Source organism: Oncorhynchus nerka, linkage group LG22 (assembly GCF_034236695.1).
Source record: "Oncorhynchus nerka isolate Pitt River linkage group LG22, Oner_Uvic_2.0, whole genome shotgun sequence".
NCBI classification, from domain to species: domain Eukaryota; kingdom Metazoa; phylum Chordata; class Actinopteri; order Salmoniformes; family Salmonidae; genus Oncorhynchus; species Oncorhynchus nerka.
In genome coordinates this window covers 41,111,614-41,131,148 of record NC_088417.1, presented here as the reverse complement: position 1 = coordinate 41,131,148, position 19,535 = coordinate 41,111,614, and the positions used below count along the sequence as shown (strand labels likewise).

Here is a 19,535-nt window from a genome sequence, read left to right as displayed (position 1 = left end):
CAACGCAATTTTTAAATGATGTCATTTAACTCTCATGTTTTATAAACTTGTGCACAGGTGAGGGTGTGGTTTGTATGTGTTGTGTTGTAGTGTGACAGAAGTATTTTGTGTGTAAGTGCATGTGATTTATCTGTACATTCCCTCCAAGTTTAGCTAGAAGGTAGTTATGCAGAAAATCTAGGTTCAGCGTCAGTGTTTGGTTTTGTGTAATGAATGAGCTTAAAAAAAAACACAGTCAAATGAGCTTCTCGAAAGTGAGATTTATTCAGACTCAACCATTCTGCTCCAGACTCTTTCTGATTGACAAAAGACTGATTAGTACAGATGGATGGAATGTGACAGCTACTGACAGCGACCGTCACAGGAGTACAAAGCATTCTGGACACCGGGGAATAAAGGAAACAGCAGCATGGCCTCAACATATTTCAGCCTACACCATGAAAATACATGCCTCCACTAAAGCCTTGTCAGTCCAACACAGACACGCAGACAGAGACATGGGGGTACGCTGGCAAACACACACACACCTGACCTCTCCATAAAACTTTACATTGCACAACTCATCATACGCTCTTTTACATCCCTGTGTTCTGTTCCACTGAAAACGGACTTGTTTATTCATGCTAAGTGTAAAAGATTTAACTGTGAAAATGAAATACCTCATTTACATAAGTATTCACACCCCTGAGTCAATACATGTTAGAATTACCTTTGGCAGCGATTACAGCTGTGAGTCTTTCTGGGTAAGTATAAGTGTTTTGCACGCCCGGATTTGATCCAGCAACCTTCCTGTTACTAGCCCAACGCTTCTACCCGTCAAGCATTTCGCTACACTCGCATTAACATCTGCTAACCATTTGTACGTGACAAATACAATTTGATTTGATTAACCAGCCGCAAACAGGATGCATGTTCTGGAATATTTTTTATTCTGTACAGCCTTCTTTTCACTCCATCATTTAGGTTAGTTTTGTGGAGTAACTGCAATGTTGTTGATCTATCCTCAGTTCTCTCCTATCACATTTCTCCAACCATTAAACTCGAACGGTTTTAAAAAGTCACCATTGGCCTCGTGATGAAATCCCTGAGTGGTTTCCTTCAGAAGGACTCCTGTATCTTTGTGGTGACTGGGTGTGTTGATACAACATCCAAAGTGTAATTAATCATTTCACCATGCTCAAAGGGATATTCAATGTCTGCTTTTTAAAAATTTTACCCATCTACCATTAGGTGACTTTCTTTGCGAGACATTGGAAAACCTCCCTGATCTTTGTGGTTGAATCGGTGTTTGAAATTCCCTGCTCAACTGAGGGACCTTACAGAAAATTGTTTGTGTGGGGTACAGAGATGAGGTAGTCATTCAAAAATCATATTAAACACTATTATATTACACAGAGTGAGTCCATGCAAATCATGTGACTTTTTGCTCCTGAACTTATTTAGGCTTGCCATAAAGGGGTTGAATACTTATTGACTCAAGACATATCAGCTTTTCATTTTTTATTCATCTGTAAAAAAAAAAAAAATACTTTGACATTCCGTTACAGAAAAACAACATGAATTTCATGTGATCACATGATATTATGTGAAGTTACTGTAATGTGATAACATGTCACAGCATGTAAACGCAACCTGTGATAACATGAAACTACACATGTGAAAACAATCTCATGTTAAATAAATGTGACAACATGGGGATGCCAAATTTCAACGTTTTTCAAATGTGAAAATTGTCACACCCTGGTCTTAGTATTTTGTGTTTTCTTTATTATTTTGGTCAGGCCAGGGTGTGACATGGGTTATTTATGTGGTGTGTTTTGTCTTGGGGTTTTTGTAGGTATTGTGGTTAGTGGGGTTGTCTAGAAAAGTCTATGGTTGCCTGGAGTGGTTCTCAATCAGAGGCAGGTGTTTATCGTTGTCTCTGATTGGGAACCATATTTAGGCAGCTATATTCTTTGTGTTTTGTGGGTGATTGTTCCTGTCTCAGTGTTTGTTTGCACCAGATAAGGCTGGTTAGGTTTTCACGTTATTGTTTTTGTATTGTTCATGTTTATCTTTTATTAAACATGTATCGAAATAACCACGCTGCATTTTGGTCCTCTCTCTCTCGACGGAAGAAAACCGTAACAAAAATGCTATTCCACATGTCAGAATTCGATTTTCACACGTGAAAGTTTGTTAAGTGTGAAAATGCACATGTAAGAATTAGATTTTCAATTCAAGTGTGAGGTGAAAACATGTTATTCTCAATGTGAAATAAATGTTAATATTAAATGCAATATTTGAAACTGACCCGTTTTCACATGTGAAAATTGTGAAACTTCACATTTCACAATTGTATTTTTTGTAAGGGAAGTAATTAAGTGGTATGGGGGTTTTAGGCTAAGAGACACTGTTCAGCTAAAATAATGTAAACCTCTAATCAATATAATTACATTTGACATGATCACTTAGTATTGACTTTTCAATATTACCTCACCTGGGATTTGAACTCACAACCTCTGGATTTAGCAAAATAGGGACATCTGCACAGCTATTTTAGTTACCATCTAATGTTTAAATTGACTTATTTCAGCAATTTGAGGGGTTTTCTATACAGTTGTCTAATGTTGGTGGGCCATATTATTATATTTTAATGTTACTCCTGAATCACTTTGATCATCAAATCAAATGTATTTATATAGCCCTTCGTACATCAGCTGATATCTCAAAGTGCTGTACAGAAACCCAGCCTAAAACCCCAAACAGCAAGCAATGCAGGTGTAGATGCACGGTGGCTAGGAAAAACTCCCTAGGAAGAAACCTAGAGAGGAACCAGGCTATGAGGGGTGGCCAGTCCTCTTCTGGCTGTGCCGGGTGGAGATTATAACAGAACATGGCCAAGATGTTCAAATATTCATAAATGACCAGCATGGTCAAATAATAATAATCACAGTAGTTGTGAGGGTGCAACAAGTCAGCACCTCAGGAGTAAATGTCAGTTGGCTTTTCATAGCCGATAATTGAGAGTATTTCTACCACGCCTGCTGTCTCTAGAGAGTTGAAAACAGCAGGTCTGGGACAGGTAGCACATCCAGTGAACAGGTCAGGGTTCCATAACCGCAGGCAGAACAGTTAACTGGAGCAGCAGCACGGCCAGGTGGACTGGGGACAGCAAGGAGCCATCATGCCAGGTAGTCCTGAGGCAGGGTCCTACGGCTCAGGTCCTCCGAGAGAGAGAAAGAAAGAGAGAATTAGAGAGAGCAAACTTAAATTCACACAGGACACTGGATAAGACAGGAGATGTACTTCAGATATAACAGACTGACCCTAGCCCCCCGACACAATCTACTGCAGCATAAATACTGGAGGCTGAGACAGGAGGGGTCAGGAGACACTGTGGGCCCATCCGATGATACCCCCGGACAGGGCCAAACAGGAAGGATATAACCCCACCCACTTTGCCAAAGCACTGCCCCCACACCACTGGAGGGATATCTTCAACCACCAACTTACTATCCTGAGACAAGGCCGAGTATAGCCCACAAAGATCTCTGCCATGGCACAACCCAAGGGGGGCGCAACCCAGACAGGAAGATCACGTCAGTGACTCAACCCACTCAAGTGACGCACCCCTCCTAGGGAGGGCATGGAAGAGCACCAGTAAGCCAGTGGCTCAGCCCCTGTAATAGGGTTAGAGGCAGCGAATCCCAGTGGAGAGAGGGGAACCAGCCAGGCAGAGACGGCAAGGGCAGTTCATTGCTCCAGAGCCTTTCCGTTCACCTTCACACTCCTGGGCCAGACTACACTCAATCATGTGACCTACTGAAGAGATTAGTCTTCAGTAAAGACTTAAAGCTTGAGACAGAGTCTGCGTCTCTCACAAGGGTAGGCAAACCATTCCATAAAAATAGAGCTCTATAGGAGTAAGCCCTGCCTCCAGCTGTTTGCTTAGAAATTCTAGGGACAATTAGGAGGCCTGCGTCTTGTGACCGGAGCGTACATGTAGGTATGTACGGCAGGACCAAATCGGAAAGATAGGTAAGGGCAAGCCCATGTAATGCTTTGTGGGTTAGCAGTAAAACCTTGAAATCAGCCCTTAACAGGAAGCCAGTGTAGGGAGGCTAGCATTGGAGTAATATGATAAAATTGGTTGGTTCTAGTCAGGATTCTAGAAGCCGTATTTAGCACTAACTGAAGTTTATTTAGTGCTTTATCCGGATAGCCGGAAAGTAGACTGCATTATAGTAGTCTAACCGAGAAGTAACAAAAGCATGGATGCATGGACAGAAAGTTTCTGATTTTTGCAATGTTACGTAGATGGAAAAAAGCTGTCCTTGAAACAGTCTTGATATGTTCGTCAAAAGAGAGATTAGGGTCCAGAGTAATGCCGAGGTCCTTCACAGTTTTATTTGAGACGACTGTACAATCATCAAGATTAATTGTCTAATTCAACAGAATATCTCTTTGTTTCTTGGGACATAGAACAAGCATCTCTGTTTTGTCCGAATTTAAAATTATAAAGTTTGCAGCCATCCACTTCCTTATGTCTGAAACACAGGCTTCGAGCGAGGACAATTTTGGGGCTTCACCATGTTTCATTGAAATGTACAGCTGTGTGTTGTCCGCCTAGCAGTGAAAGTTAACATTATGTTTTCGAATGACATCCCCAAGAGGTAAAATATATAGTGAAAACAATAGTGGTCCTAAAACGGAACCTTGAAGAACACCGAAATTTACAGTTGATTTGTCAGAGGTCAAAACATTCAGAGAGAGGAACTGATATCTTTCCGACAGATAAGATCCAAACCAGGCCAGAACTTGTCCGTGTATACCAATTTGGGTTTCCAATATCTCCAAAACAATGTGGTGATCGATGGTATCAAAAGCAACACTAAGGACTAGGAGCACGAGGACAGATGCAGAGCCTCGGTCTGACGCCATTAAAAGGTCATTGACCACCTTCACAAGTGCAGTCTCAGTGCTATGTTGGGGTCTAAAACCAGACTGAAGCATTTCATATACCTTGGTTTGTCTTCAGGAAGGCAGCGAGTTGCTGCGCAACAGCTTCTAAAATCTTTGAGAAGAATGGAAGATTCGATATAGGCCGATAGTTTTAAAAATATTTTCTGGGTCAAGGTTTGGCTTTTTCAAGAGAGGCTTTATTACTGCCACATTTGGTGAGTTTGGTACACATCGAGTGGATAGAGAGCCGTTTATTATGTTCAACATAGTAGTAGTTTAGTTGGAATAGGGTCCAATATGCAGCTTGAAGGTTTAGAGGCCATGATTATTTTCATCATTGTGTCAAGAGATATAGTACTAAAACACTTGAAGTTCTCTTGATCCTAGGTCCTGGCAGAGTTGTGCAGACTCAGGACAGCTGAGCTATGGAGGAATAGGCAGATTTAAAGAGAAGTCCGTAATTTGCTTTCTAATTATCATGATCTTTTCCTCAAAGAAGTTCATGAATTTATTACTGCTGAAGTGAAAGCCATCCTCTCTTTGGGAATGCTGCTTTTTAGTTAGCTTTGCGACAGTATCAAAAATAAATTTGATTGACTGACCTTCATGTCTTAATATAATGATGGACTGTCGTTCTCTTTGCTTTTTTGAGGTGTTCTTGCCATAATATGGACTTGGTCTTTTACCAAATAGGGCTATCTTCTGTATACCACCCCTAACAACACAACTGATTAACACAACACATGCATTAAGAAGGAAAGAAATAACACAAATTCACTTAACAAGGCACACGTGTTAATTGAAATGCATTCCAGGTGACTACCTTATGAAGCTGGTTGAGAGAATGCCAAGAGTGTGCAAAGCTGTCAAAGCAAAGGGTGGCTTTTCCCAACACTTTTTTTGGTTACTACATGATTCCATGTGTTATTTCATATTTTTGGTGTCTTATTATTCTATAAACACAGAAATAGTAAAATTAAAGAAAAACCCCGGAATGAGTAAGTGTGTCCAAATTTTTGCCTGCTACTGTATGTTCACTACACACAGTCAAAATATGTCAGGAAATGTCAGAGTTCAATTGGAGTTGAAAAGTTAAGTCTATTTTAGGACTGCAGCTGTATTAAAAGAGGCAACTATGGATAATCATTTAGCCAAATAAGTGATAATACTGTATACACTCTGTATTAATCCACGCCACTCGTCAGTCAGTATGGCTCAGTATTGAACAGCCTGCTGTCATTTAATGCCCGACCCTCATCGTGGAGAGCTATCCTCCTATTAGTTTTCACTTCATCCCTTACCTAACCTACTTGTACACATTCAGTATAGAACCATATTTCTAACCAAAAAGACAGGTGGTCAAAGTCAATAACATGGCATCCTCTCTACGTGACAAATGTCCTCATAACAATGCCTCCACACAGCATCAAAGCAATTAGAGGAACTCAGTACCACCAATGATTATGGGGGTGATTGATAGAAGTCATGAATACCTGCAGCAAGTCCCCAGAGGGCTGTGCATAGAAGAGACCCAAGGTACTTGAAACATAATTGACTCCTGTATCTCCTATCTCTGTCAGCTAAGCAGAGAATAACTTCCCCACCACATAGTAAAGTGGGCCTGCATGGAGGTAGATGTAAGAGAGGGATGGTTACAATCATTCTCTTTTGTTGTAACTGCACAAAAACTGCCAGAGTAAAAGTAAATCAAATCTGTGTTTCGAAATAGTCTATAACTCAAAGTACGCAGTTAGGGGTTTATAATATTGGTTATTTACTTCAGAGTTTGATCTCTTGGCTCCACCTCCTCCGCCACTCCCTCCCAGTTATGCTGGTCTTCCAAGTCCCCCTTCCATACTATCCCCTAGTTAACTTAGCAGTATCTTTTGATTTAACCAAGAGCATTGTAGCTAACTTTTATATGTGGTTAAACGTTAACTAGATAGTTGGCTTTCTCAAATATCCAGTGGTGTAAAGTACTTAAGTAGTTTTTGAAAGAAAATGTACTTTTTACTCCATACATTTTCCCTGACACCCAAAAGTACTGGTTACATTTTGAATGTTTAGCTGGATAGGAAAATGGTCTAATTCACACACATCAAGAGAACATCCCTGGTCATCACTACTGCCACTGATCTGGCGGACTCACTAAACACAAGCTTCCTTTATAAATTATGTCTGAGTGTTGGAGCGTGCCTCTGGCTATCCGTAAATTAATTTAAAAAACAAGAAATTGCTGCCGTCTGGTTTGCTTAATAAGGAATTCATAATTATTTAGACTTGTACTTTTATTTTTGATACCTAAGTATAATTTAGAAATTACATTTACTTTGATACTTAAGTATGTTTAAAACCAACAACTTTGAGACTTTTACTCAAGGTGTATTTTACTGGGTGACTTCCACTCTTCCTTGAGTCATTTTCTACTAAGGTATCTTTACTTTTACTCAAGTATGACAATTGGGTACTTTTTCCACCACTGTAGATATCCTGCTTTAAGAACAGAAGAACAAGTAACTAGCTAGCTAGCTACTTCAATTTCAATTTTGAAATCACAGATGATTAGTTGGTTGGTTAGGTTCTCTACTGAAAAACTATAGAGCGTACCTTTTTATCGTCGGCCATCGTCCCTACCATCACCAAAGATTTTTATAACAAACCCATCACCTTGCCTTTCACTGCCCAAATCCGGTTTCCACAAGATAACACAGCCACAGTCAACATTGGCTGTATCGTAAAAATTTAAGAAAACAAACATTTGCTTTTTGGTCTTAAGGTTAGGCATAAGGTTAAATATGTGGTTAGGGTTCAAATCTGATTTTAAGAAGTGAAATTGTAGAAATTGGCAGGGTTTGGGGCTCCATAATAATTATTACTTTTTTGCTGTGTTAACCGGTGTTCATTGGCTAGAATTTTCACCTGTAATAAAAAAAAATGATAGGAAAAGATTGCAGTTGCGAGAGCAAGACTTCTTGTTGTGAGAGAAAAGATCCATGTGGGGAAGCAGTGTATTTGTGAAAGCGCATTTGACAATTTTGTATATATATATATATATTTTTATTTTTATTTATTTGCGCGTCCCCGATGCCTGTTCGCTCTCAGGACCCATCCTTCGCTCGCTCGACCACATTCTGCACTCTCAACTTGTCTGTGCACTCGTTGCAGTCATCCTCTGCTTGCAGTAACCATCCTCTGCGCTCTCAACTTGTCTGTGCACTCGTTGCAGTCATCCTCTGCTTGCAGTAACCATCCTCTGCGCTCTCGACTCAGTTTTTGCTTGCTCAACGCTGTTTCGTCTTGCTCGACAGCCCCATCTTGCCCAATTGACTTGAGGCTGATTTGACGCCATATACCCACATAGAACAATGAGAGATTAGAACATTGCGATACCTTTTGCATAGATCTATGTCTTTGTCAGGACAGACACACACGCATGAATGCACGCACGCACACATGCAGGCACACACACACGTACGTACGGCAGGTGAGACTGCACGAGTACTGTTGCTTTCACTAGAATAAGGCTGTGGTAAGCGGATGTGGTACTACGTGACATTTGTGACATTAGGTACTTCCCGGCCACAGTACCTTTCACAATGTATCGTACCACTGGGGCCCCTTTCACGGTGGATCTGTCTTCAACATCAGCATGACTCAAAGAAAAGTGGAAGTGAGAAGTGTGTAACAAAGTTACTTCTTTCTTTCCTTTTTTATTTATATATTTAACTTCAATTCTGACCTTCATAAAGCCTCTGGGCTTGTATTCATAAAGCATCTCTGTGTGGAAGTGCGGATCTAGGATCTTTACGAATACGAGCCCCAGTTACAAAGCCAATAAGCAACTAGTTGTAAACTGAGTGGCAGGAGAGGAAGGAAAGGTGATGACCACTGTTTAAATATTCCCTAAGGAAGTCCCTCAATTCCTGTCTTGACCTGGAGGTGTGAAGTGAACTGACCTCATAGTGTGCCAATGAGGGGAATTGTGTTACGTATGTGTGTGTGTGTGTCTGTATTAGCTTCAGAACTGAGTTATTTCACTTGACTTTATTCATAGATACCCTTAAAAGGAAGTGGTCATTCTAAAACCATGTTCTATGGCTTGCTTCCTATCATACAGCAGACTCTATTGATAAAATATAAGGAACAGACATTACAACATAAAATCCCTTATTGAGCATGATCAAACTCCTTATGCTGTTTCCACCTGTTCAGTCTTTGCATCCAGGTCCATGTCTTGATTAGAGATCTGCTGATCCTGGTTGATTGACAGCTGAGTATAGCAGAAAGGGCAGGGTCGTCAAACAGTCATCCTGCAAACACAGAGAAAAAGAAACTCACCAGAGAGCCATTACCAAGAGTGAACTGATTACCCTCCTTACTGATTTATGAGTGTGCATGTTAAAAGCTGCTCTCCTTTGAAGGGAAACCGTTTACCAGAAGAAGTGTCTGGGGTCTTTTACACTTGGCCCTAGTTTCATCTTAAAGTAGAACCACTCGTAGGCCAAACATGCAGGCTAAAGTGCGTACCCACACCCACGTATAAAATGCATCCCAATTGGCGCCCTATTCACTTCATAGTGCACTACTTTTGATCATGGCCCACGGGGCTCTGGTCAAAAGTAGTGCACTACATAGGGAATAGGGTGCCATTTGGGACACACAAGTGTTGCCTCAGCTTTGTAAAAAATATGAATAGAGGATGTTAAAGCGACACAGCACAGCCTAACTGCTAAACCAATAATGATCCATGCGACGGTTCAAACATATTAGCCTTTGACAGGTCTGCTGCACAGTGAATGCTGATGATTAGCCCAGAACATTTAGCTCTACAGCTCTGGGTGTCCATATCGATGTAGCACAACTCAGAATGTGCCGATGTCATCCAATGACAAGGGTGTTCATGCATACATGGGACTAGAAGAGTTGAGACAAAAATCAAGGCATTGAGGAGACAAGAAGACCAACTGGAATGTGCATTCTGTTCTTTTAAATAGCTCATTTTACACTCCACCTAATGTTGCCTAGCTGAAGGGAGCGTCAGCTTCGGAATGCCTATGCAGAACATGTCATATCTTGACAGTGGCGAGACCGTTCTTTCAATATTGTTTAACAGCTCTGTGAGAATGGATGCCTCAAAGCCTCTCACGTTACACCCACTGGTTGCTTGCAGCTCAGGTATGGGGAAACAAGGTTTGCTAACAAAGAAAACAAATGTTCTTGGTCATTGTTTGCCCTCTTGATGATATTTGTTCAGGAAATAGGACAACTCTTTGCAGAATGGTATCCATACCACGCATTCTCTGTGTATAAGTTCCTCTCTCAGTTATTTTGCCATGCTATAAAAATGTTTGGATTATAACACACAATATCCTGGGAATAAATGTAAAGAGTACATATGAACATCAAATATCAGGATTCAGTATCCACATAGTGGTTAGGGAAATTTTGCAAATGTTGAGTGCAATATAACAGCAAGTCTTTGGTTTCGAGGGGTGGATGCTAATGTTACTTGAAGGTACATCCCTCCCCACAGGTACCATATACAGTAGTATACAGTAGCCATATCCAGTAGGCTCAATGAACACAGAAAGACTCCCTCCACATAAGACATTTCCACTGACATATTCATTGCCTCCATCATTGTCCTGCATGTAGAGCACTATACACTTCCCTCAGGGGTGTGATTGCTTAGGCAGCTGACTGGTCGTAAGAGTATGGCAGCTACAGCACACGTCAGTCTGACTGTATTTCAGGAGGGTGACAAAGTATTGAAAGGAATGCGTGTGAGTGAAGGGAGGGGTTGTCGCTTTGGTCCCTATTTTTGTCAGGGTGGTATCCATGAGTGACCTGGCTAAATGACGCACATACCATGCAGAAAAATATATATAGTATATAGTGTCAAATAAGGGTTCTTAAAGCGGATCCCTTTTTGGTGCCTTATAGAACGGTTCTACAGACCTATTTAACAGCTTTCGGAGGAGGTGCGGAAGTGAACCCTGGAATCCCAAAGAACTTTTGGTGAGTTTGTAAACAACAGCTGTTCCGTCGTGGCTGTAAACACCTAGCTAGCTAAATTAGAAGCCATAGTACTTGTGGTGGGATGGTCTTTAAGACTGGGGAGGAATCTATTTTTGAATATTAAAGTACTATGGCATTTTCCAAAGAAGGCAACCTCTGTATGGGAGAGTTTTGTTAAAGAGCCCCAACACTCGGTCTGAACATTAACACACATCACTTGCGGTACGGTTTTGGAAGCATAAGGACCTTATATTTAATATCAGTGAGAAATAATTTCCAAAATACAAAAGGTTAAATTGATACACACCTTTATAGGGTTAGTGTTCCCACACGGTCATATCTCCATGTTATAGGGTGTGTTTACAGAAGATAGACTAGATAATTAGCTATCTAGCATGCTTCAAACAACTGTGTGTAACAGAAGAAGGCCACCAGAAAAGGTGTTGTCACTGAAAAATACTGTTGGCACACCTCAAGCACACACACCAGGGAAGAGACTATGGACCCAAAATACACATACTGTAGCAACATACCACCCTGCATCCTACTGCTGGCTTGCATCTGAAGCTAAGCAGGGTTGGTTCTGGATGGGAGACTAGATTCTGCTGGAAGTGGTGTTGGAGGGCCAGTAGGAGGCACTCTTTCCTCTGGTGTAAAAAGAATATCCCAAGACAGTGATTGGGGACATTGCCCTGTGTAGGGTGCTGTCTTTCAGATGGGATTTTCAATGTAAATGAGAATGTATTCAGTCAACTTACCTGGTAAAATAAAAATCACCTCTACTGTACATATTGTATGAACACAGACTGGAAGTATAATAAGTTATAATTTAACTGCTTAATTAATGTTTAAAGCATCAAAGGAGGTTGCCGACAGTGTGCCTTTCCTTTACTATGCCATGCTTCAGTGGGAACGGGGAATCCCAATTTGACTTGGTGTTTATTCAAGCAGGTCACCTGTAATGCTGAGTGAATATTGCTTTTTGGGTTTGGTTTGATTAAAACAATCACAGTTTTAAATTTTCAGTTTCGATATATTCTTTGGACATTAAATGCACTGCAGTATGTGGGTTGAATGCAGTAACACAGAATAAAACAATTAATAAAAAAGTCCCATTACTGCTTTTCACTTAATCATTTATTCACATTACTTTAATAGAATATTTCCGTTGTTGTGTATATTACATTTGTTTTAGGACTTTTTGATTAATTTATTATTCAATTCCAAGTAAATATCTCATGTCTATAGAGCTGCTGCCTAAGCTGTCTGACAAAAATCACGATTTTAGGAGTTCTTCAAAGTAAATAAAGCATATGATCACTATCAATCTGAGATACCTCATGAAGCATTTGCCCTCTATCCCTCTCGATTGTTTGTTCTTCTATCCCTTCTGTTCATTCTAGTTAATTACCACCTTTTCTGCGATAAACTACACGGAGTATACAAAACATTAAGAACACCTGCTCTTTCCATGACAGACCGACCAGGTGAACTCAATATTAGGAAGGTGTTCCTAATGTTTGGTTTTCTCAGTGTACTGTATGTAGAATATTGATCTGTTGGAAACTACAACTCCCTACTACATTGCACAGTTCGGGCTTAATCGGATTTATCTCTAGAGAAAATGTGCATTGCGCTCACAGATTGAACCGACGTAGGTCAATTAGTTGTGTAACCTTCATTTATAACCTATCATAAAACTCATGTCATATACAGTGTCAACGTTTATGATCACTCACTATGTTTGATGTACAGTTCCAAAATGACACGGCATCATACCCTGGGTTGTTCTGAACAGAATTTGCCTGTTTTGTCTATTGTGAAGAAAATGTTGCGGCACACGCACATGAATGCACTCCTTTCTATGAGCACCAGAATGATCTGTTCCCTTGAACTGCATTGCGAAAGTCTAGCATCGTGTTTTATAACTTAGTTAGTCATGCTGGCAATAGAACAGGCCTTCAAACGATGCCCACCCGACCCAGATTGGGATTCATAATGGACCATTTTTGGCGGGGATGCAGGGTTGTATTCCAAACAAAACAACTACAAGTGTGCTTGCTCTAGTTCCTCAATGGCACAGCTAGGAGAGCTAAAAATTTAAAAAAAGCACTTTATACAGTAGTTGAATACTCTTAGAAATTACTTATTTAGGAACTGTGCACATTTTGGAGAGGTGTGTGGCCACTTGGAGACACAGGTTAGTCTGCTCACTCATGTTGCACCTATCCCACATTTTCCAGGAATATTCTTATCATGTTACTGAATGTATCCAGAGTATCTTCAGATTTTGTTATCAACAAATGCGGCGAAAAGTACAGTAAATGTAAAATGCGCAACAACAAAAAATCTACAGTCTTAATGTTTGGATTCACAATTGTGTATGGTGAACTGTTGTGTCCTCACCTTTTGGCCTCATAATTTCACAATACTCTCCAAACTGCATTGTCATGCATTTCATATTTCTTCTGTAAGAAACATTTAAATTTAGCCCTATCCATATAGGCCAATTCCCACAACTGTAAAGGGTTAAAAACTAGTCACCTGATAACGATGGTGTTAAAAGCACTGCCCCGGTTTACAGTAGGTCACAAGAGGAAGAACGTTTTGGCTGCGGCCCACACATTCTTTATGGAGAAGAACAAAGGAGCATTCCTGGCTTCACTAACAGAACACACTTATCTTTCACAAGTTTTTCACACCACACATATTGGGAAATCCTCTTGCTGTAAATCCATCAGGCCTGACAGGGTAATTATGCACTGATTAACGAAAGATAACCATGACATGTAGGCGTACCTACAGTCATAAAACGTTGTCAGAATTCCAATACTGAGTGACAAATTGGACTATATTGGACTAGTCATAATGCAAATAAAATATTTCCCGGTCCCACTCTAGTTGGGTTTGTCTCCTCTCAGAGAGTGGGGCAGGAAGGGATCCAACTAGTTCTCCGAAAGCCATGTCAGCCTCCTCCAAGAGATAATTTACTAAATGTGTCAAACTCCAGCCAAGTGCTTCATATCTCCACTGAAACATGGTACCTATGGAATGTGCGACTGTAGAGGGGGTGTCGGAGGGGAGGAGTTCGATCTCCGGGGTGTTAATCTGCTCTACTGAGTAATGAGCTTGTTGTCGATGACTGGTGGGCACTAGATCACGGATGGTGCAGACGCTTCTGGACGGCGCAGCCTGTTGGCATGGCGACTGGTGATGTTGACATCCATGTCAACATCACCAGTCGCCATGCCAACAGGCTGCTCCGGAGATCTTGGAGTGAGGTTAGGTGAAACGTTTGACCTGTGCGATGGCGGCTTAGAGTACTTCACAGACTGAGTAACCACTGTGGTCAACTCAGTCAACTATTTTTAACATGCAACGCCTAAGTACATACACAGTAAACAGAATAGACACTAAACCACATGAGGTACAATATCAGTCAACATGAGCCAAAGATTGAACAGAACATCCATGTGTTTTTGGGATCTGTCATATTGACACCCCCCCTCAACCCTTGGAGCCCACCAGGAGGCAGCAGGTAAACCAATTCACTTAACGGGCTCCATGTGATGTGGCTTTTCCTCTAGAGGGTTCAGGGCCAGGTCTTCCTAAAGAGCTCAGGGTTCATTAGCAGTCTCTGTTCTAGGGATTACCCACTGAAGCGCTGGCCAACAGCTGCTCCAGTATAGCTAGAGAAGAGAGAGAGCTGGAAGGGTGAACGAGGTCATAAGAGTCCCTTATGAGGACTTCCTAAAACCATAAGATAACCAGCCAGGGCTATTTCCCTTTCTCACAAAACGTGTCGCAAGACTTGACTGTATACGGTATGTGAATTTGCTGCCAATAATACCAGGAATAAATTGGCCCAATGTGTTTAGGCCACTCTGTGCAATGAGTTAGCGTGCCTAATGTTGTCCCTCACAGCTGCTGGCCTCGTAAAAGCATGAGTCCTTCTTCTGATGCCAAAGCCCACACAGCTACAGCACAGCTAGAGGTTGCATGGTAGTAAAAAATAAATACAAATGAAATAATATGTTTAATTGTCACATACATTTCACTGCACCTATCCAGTGTGTGGTTTTACAGGGTCAGCCATAGTAGGGCACCACCCCTGGAGCACCACTCCTGGAGCACCACCCCTGGAGTTCACCTTGTCAGCTCAGGTACACTACCTTTCAAAAGTTTATGGTAACTTAGAAATGTCCTTGTTTTTTCAAATAAGAGCACATTTTTTGTCCAATAAAATAACATCAAATTGATCAGAAATACAGTGTAGACATTGTTAATTTTGTAAATGACTATTGTAGTGGAAATGGCTGACATTTACAGAGGCCCATAATCACCAACCATCACTCCTGTGTTCCAATGGCAGGTTGCGTTAGTAAATCCAAGTTTATCATTTTAGAAAGGCTAATGATCATTAGAAAACCCTTTTGCAATTATGTTAGCACAGCTGAAAACTGTTGTTCTAATTAAAGCAGCATTAAAACTGGCCTTCTTTAGACTAGTTGAGTATCTGGAGCATCAGTATTTCTGGGTTCGATTACAGGCTCAAAATGTCCCGAAACAAAAACCTTTCTTCTGGAAGTCGTCAGTCTATTCTTGTTCTGAAAAATGTTGTCTATACTATGTGAGAAATTGCCAACAAACTGAAGATCTGGTACAACGATGTGTACTACTCTCCTCACAGAACAGCGCAAACTGGCTCTAACCAGAATAGAAAAAGGACTAGGAGGCCCCGGTGCACAACTGAGCAAGAGGACAAGTACATTAGTGTCTAGTTTGAGAAATAGACGCCTCACAAGTCCTCAACTGGCAGAGTCATTAAATAGTACCTTCAAAACACCAGTCTCAACATCAACGTTGAGACTAATGTTTTGCAGGTACTATTTATGCTGTTGGAAGTGGTGTTGAAGGGCCAGTAGGGGGCACTCTTCCTTCTGGTCTTAAGATCAATGTCCCAGGACAGTGAAGAGGACATTGCTCTGCGTAGAGTGTGTCTTTAGGCTGGGATGTTAAATACGTGTCCAAACCAGACCCCTTTTCATCATGGCCACCTCATCATCCCTCTCATTCCTGATTGGCATATATCACTCCTCACCTCTCCACCATGCTAGCTGAATTGTGGTCAGTGTTCTGGCACAAAATGGTTGCTGTGCATCACCTAGGTGGTTGTGCAACATAGTGGTGGAGTATGAGGCGAGTTTCCCCCTTACTATGTAAAGCGCTTTGAGTAGCCTACCTCAGTTGGTAGAAAGGTGCAATTTGAATCTAAGCCATTATCATCATAGCTTCTCTTCTCTCACAACCATAAGACACAAACAGTGAAATGCAACAGTCACCAATGGGTGGTAGACTAGAACTCCACAATAATGCACCCCCAAGGAAACTTACTATGACTGTGATATGTGGTTATCTTAAGATGAATGCACTAATTGTAAGTCTCTCTGGAAAAGAGCGTCTGATACATTTCACATTTTAGTCATTTAAAACATCAAATTAGACAGATGTCAACTTTTTTTATGGCCTGAGTTGATAATCCATATCTTTAACATGGGGAGTCAGCGAGGACATCAAAGGCAACGGCTGTGGCCGTCCTATAGAAGACGGAGTTTAATGTCGTTTCTACAGATGAAGGCTATAAATTCAGGATGGAAAACGCGAAGGATGGAAAGCCACTCCACTCAACAGGTGTACATCTAGAATGAATGGAGAATGATTTTTCTTCTAAAGAGTGGAGTATATAGAAACTTTTATTACGCTCAACTAGACTCGCCGTACGAATGTATGTTTCATTGGCACATTTATGGACCATGATTAATATGATTTCCATCGTATATTTTAGGGCTTTACTCTGGTGGTAGAAAAGGGGGAATATTCAAGGATCTGGCAACTCTACTGTTATGATTCTTCACGAAACTAGAACAAACAAAAAAAATAGTGATTTGGATTTTCAGTTTATTCAAATTGTATATTTTAAAATATACATTTGGATATTTTTCAATATTCATAAATGTATGTAAAAAATGTGTGATTGAAATGAAAATACTACTCACATTACAGACAAGCGGTAAAGCTTCAGATAACACCAACTTTTGCTTTGTAGCACCTACAGATGAAACATTATGGAGTCTTAAGTGACCTGGGTAAGGACAGAATGTCACAAATATTCCAACTTCAATTAATGATTTCTCAATTATGCTTTAAGATACCAATGTCAAATATATGTCAACAACCCTTCCTCTAAAGGACCCTTCTATGATTACATTTCGTGAAGAGAAAAAAGGTATTTTTCTGTTCTAGTTTGGTGAGGAATCACCCCTATACAAGGCCAATTGTTCTGCAGTTCAGCCTAAAGGCTATATTCTATATTCTCGGCATCTCTCTCATGCTTCTTTCATCTCCACTTCCAGTTAAGTATGTGTCCCACGCAAATTAAATAAACGACAGCCAGCCTTACATTAGCATTCTACAAGAGACTGCTTGCTTCCTGACAAATGAATAACCCTATTGTCATTCTGGAGGAAATCTTTCAGTTTCTCCTTCTAATTTGTACTTTCTCTGGAACGAGATAATGTTAGCGAGAAGCACAACTGTCACAAGACATGACAAAATGATGTCCACTTCGCTGATATCATCCACTTGAACTCACGGACATCTGCCGCGTTGACTTGAGTTGAACATCTCGGTTTCGTTTTACAACCTCACAGAATAGGAAAATTCACCTCAGGTGGTTCCACGGTCCAAAGTCCAAGCTTTTCCAAGAACCCTTTTAGAGAATATTTCTATGGGAACCTGCGCTGTCTTTGAAGTTGATTAGATATGCATAGCTGTTTCATGGTTCTTAGACAGCTGTGACATTTCCCACAGTTCATTTGTCATGATTAACGGGTGGTCGGTTAATGATCATTCTGCTGTTGTAGATAATAAAAATGTGTTTCTGATTGATCTTCACTCATTTTGTGATTGTAAAGCAGGTAGTCAGGCCATGCTACTCCGGTACATCATGATATTAATTATGTTGCAGTAAATAATATTGTCTCCGGGCAGGAGCTGATATTCAGTGTGCAGGCTAGGCAGTGAGACAACCCACTGGGCACACAAGGGTTGAATCAACGTTGTTGTCATTTAAATGAAATGACGTTGTGCCAACGTGGAATAGACGTCTGTTCCCATTGGGAAGTCGCTAAATAGAAGTGGCTTAGCATAACAACTTTGATTGATCTAATACGTATGCTACTTGGATTTGCATGTGAACCTCCAGGTTGTCAAACTAAAAAAAAACATTTGACAAAAGATCATAATATTCTATATGGTCCAGACAGGCTTATCCAAATCAAATGATCGTGATGATTCATTAAAACATCCTAACCTTTCAACTTGGGATCAGTAGAGCTCTCGAACCCCCAACTGATTAACGTCAGGAAGTCCTAAGGGTCAACTGGGGTCATGACTTCTAATACCTGAATGTTCAGCTGGTAGTGGAAACACACCCAGCAGCATCTGAAGGCTATTACTTGTGTCTAAATGCCCACAGGAGCAGGACATCAAGACACATAAGATGCTTCCTACAGGTGTTTGATTTTAGTCCTTCTCAATTTGCACATCAAAAAACCTGTTGGACCCGTGATTTGGTAGATTCTAGTTTAAATCTGGAGTTGGTCCTGTGTGTGTGCTCTATTCAACATGCAACACAAAAGACTGATTAATTACTTCCTCTGCCATAACGAAGCCATCGGCAGTTATGGAGCAAATTACTTCTCCAGTTTACAGGTCTCTGGAATTTGCTTTGTTCTCCTGTTAGCACTCAGATACGGCCATTCATTTCAGACTCTGTTATCTGAGCTTAGATAAAATGTGGTGTTTACTGGGAAGCCAGAGAATGTCTTTCATTCACTTGTACAGGGCGCCTTTGAACTCGCTCAAACATGGAAGGCTAAATATTTACACGTTGGCCCCTTCTTGTTTAATGTTGCAGACACACTTGCGCCGTAGAGTAAATTAATGAAAAAGGTTTAAACAAAACACCTTCAGGCATGTGATGGCTGCCAGGACACTTTGTGGTGCTGGCCTCCCCAGGTTCAACCTCCTTTTGAGGGCATGGGGACTGGGGAACCAGGGGGCTCGCTGGAGGGCCAGAACACTGCTGATGTTGCGGTCTCTCTCTGAAGAGAGATCAGAGCATTAAAGTTGTCTCAGGCTCAAAGAGATTACGCAGAGGTGTAGAGCACTAAGGCTGGGAATTTTCAGGGACCTCACGATACATAGGTGCCGATAAGATAAAGTGGCAAGAAAAAGTATGTGAACCCTTTGGGATTTCTGCATCAACTTTGATCTGATCTTCATCTAAGTCACAACAATAGGCAAACAGTGTGCTTTAACTAATAACACACAAATTATTGTATCTTTCTTGTCTATATTGAATACATCCTTTAAGTATGTGAACACCTAGGCTAATGACTTCTCCAAAAGTTAAATTGGAGTCAGGAGTCAGCTAACCTGGAGTCCAATCAATGAGATGAGATTGGAGATGTTGGTTATAACCGACTTTCCCTATTAAATCTAGACTTGGT

At 40.9% G+C, this 19,535-nt stretch overlaps 1 long non-coding RNA gene across 1 annotated transcript in view; it reads right to left on the bottom strand.

Moving 5' to 3' along the window:
• Positions 1-1,485: 1,485 nt before the first annotated feature.
• Positions 1,486-19,535, bottom strand: part of LOC115104613 (uncharacterized) — a 38,653-nt gene continuing 20,603 nt past the window's right edge. The window contains exons 2-3 of the long non-coding RNA XR_003859776.2: positions 9,149-9,254; positions 1,486-3,206 (exon numbers count right to left, since the gene is read on the bottom strand). This is a non-coding gene — a long non-coding RNA (uncharacterized LOC115104613). The remainder of the gene's footprint in view (positions 3,207-9,148; positions 9,255-19,535) is intronic.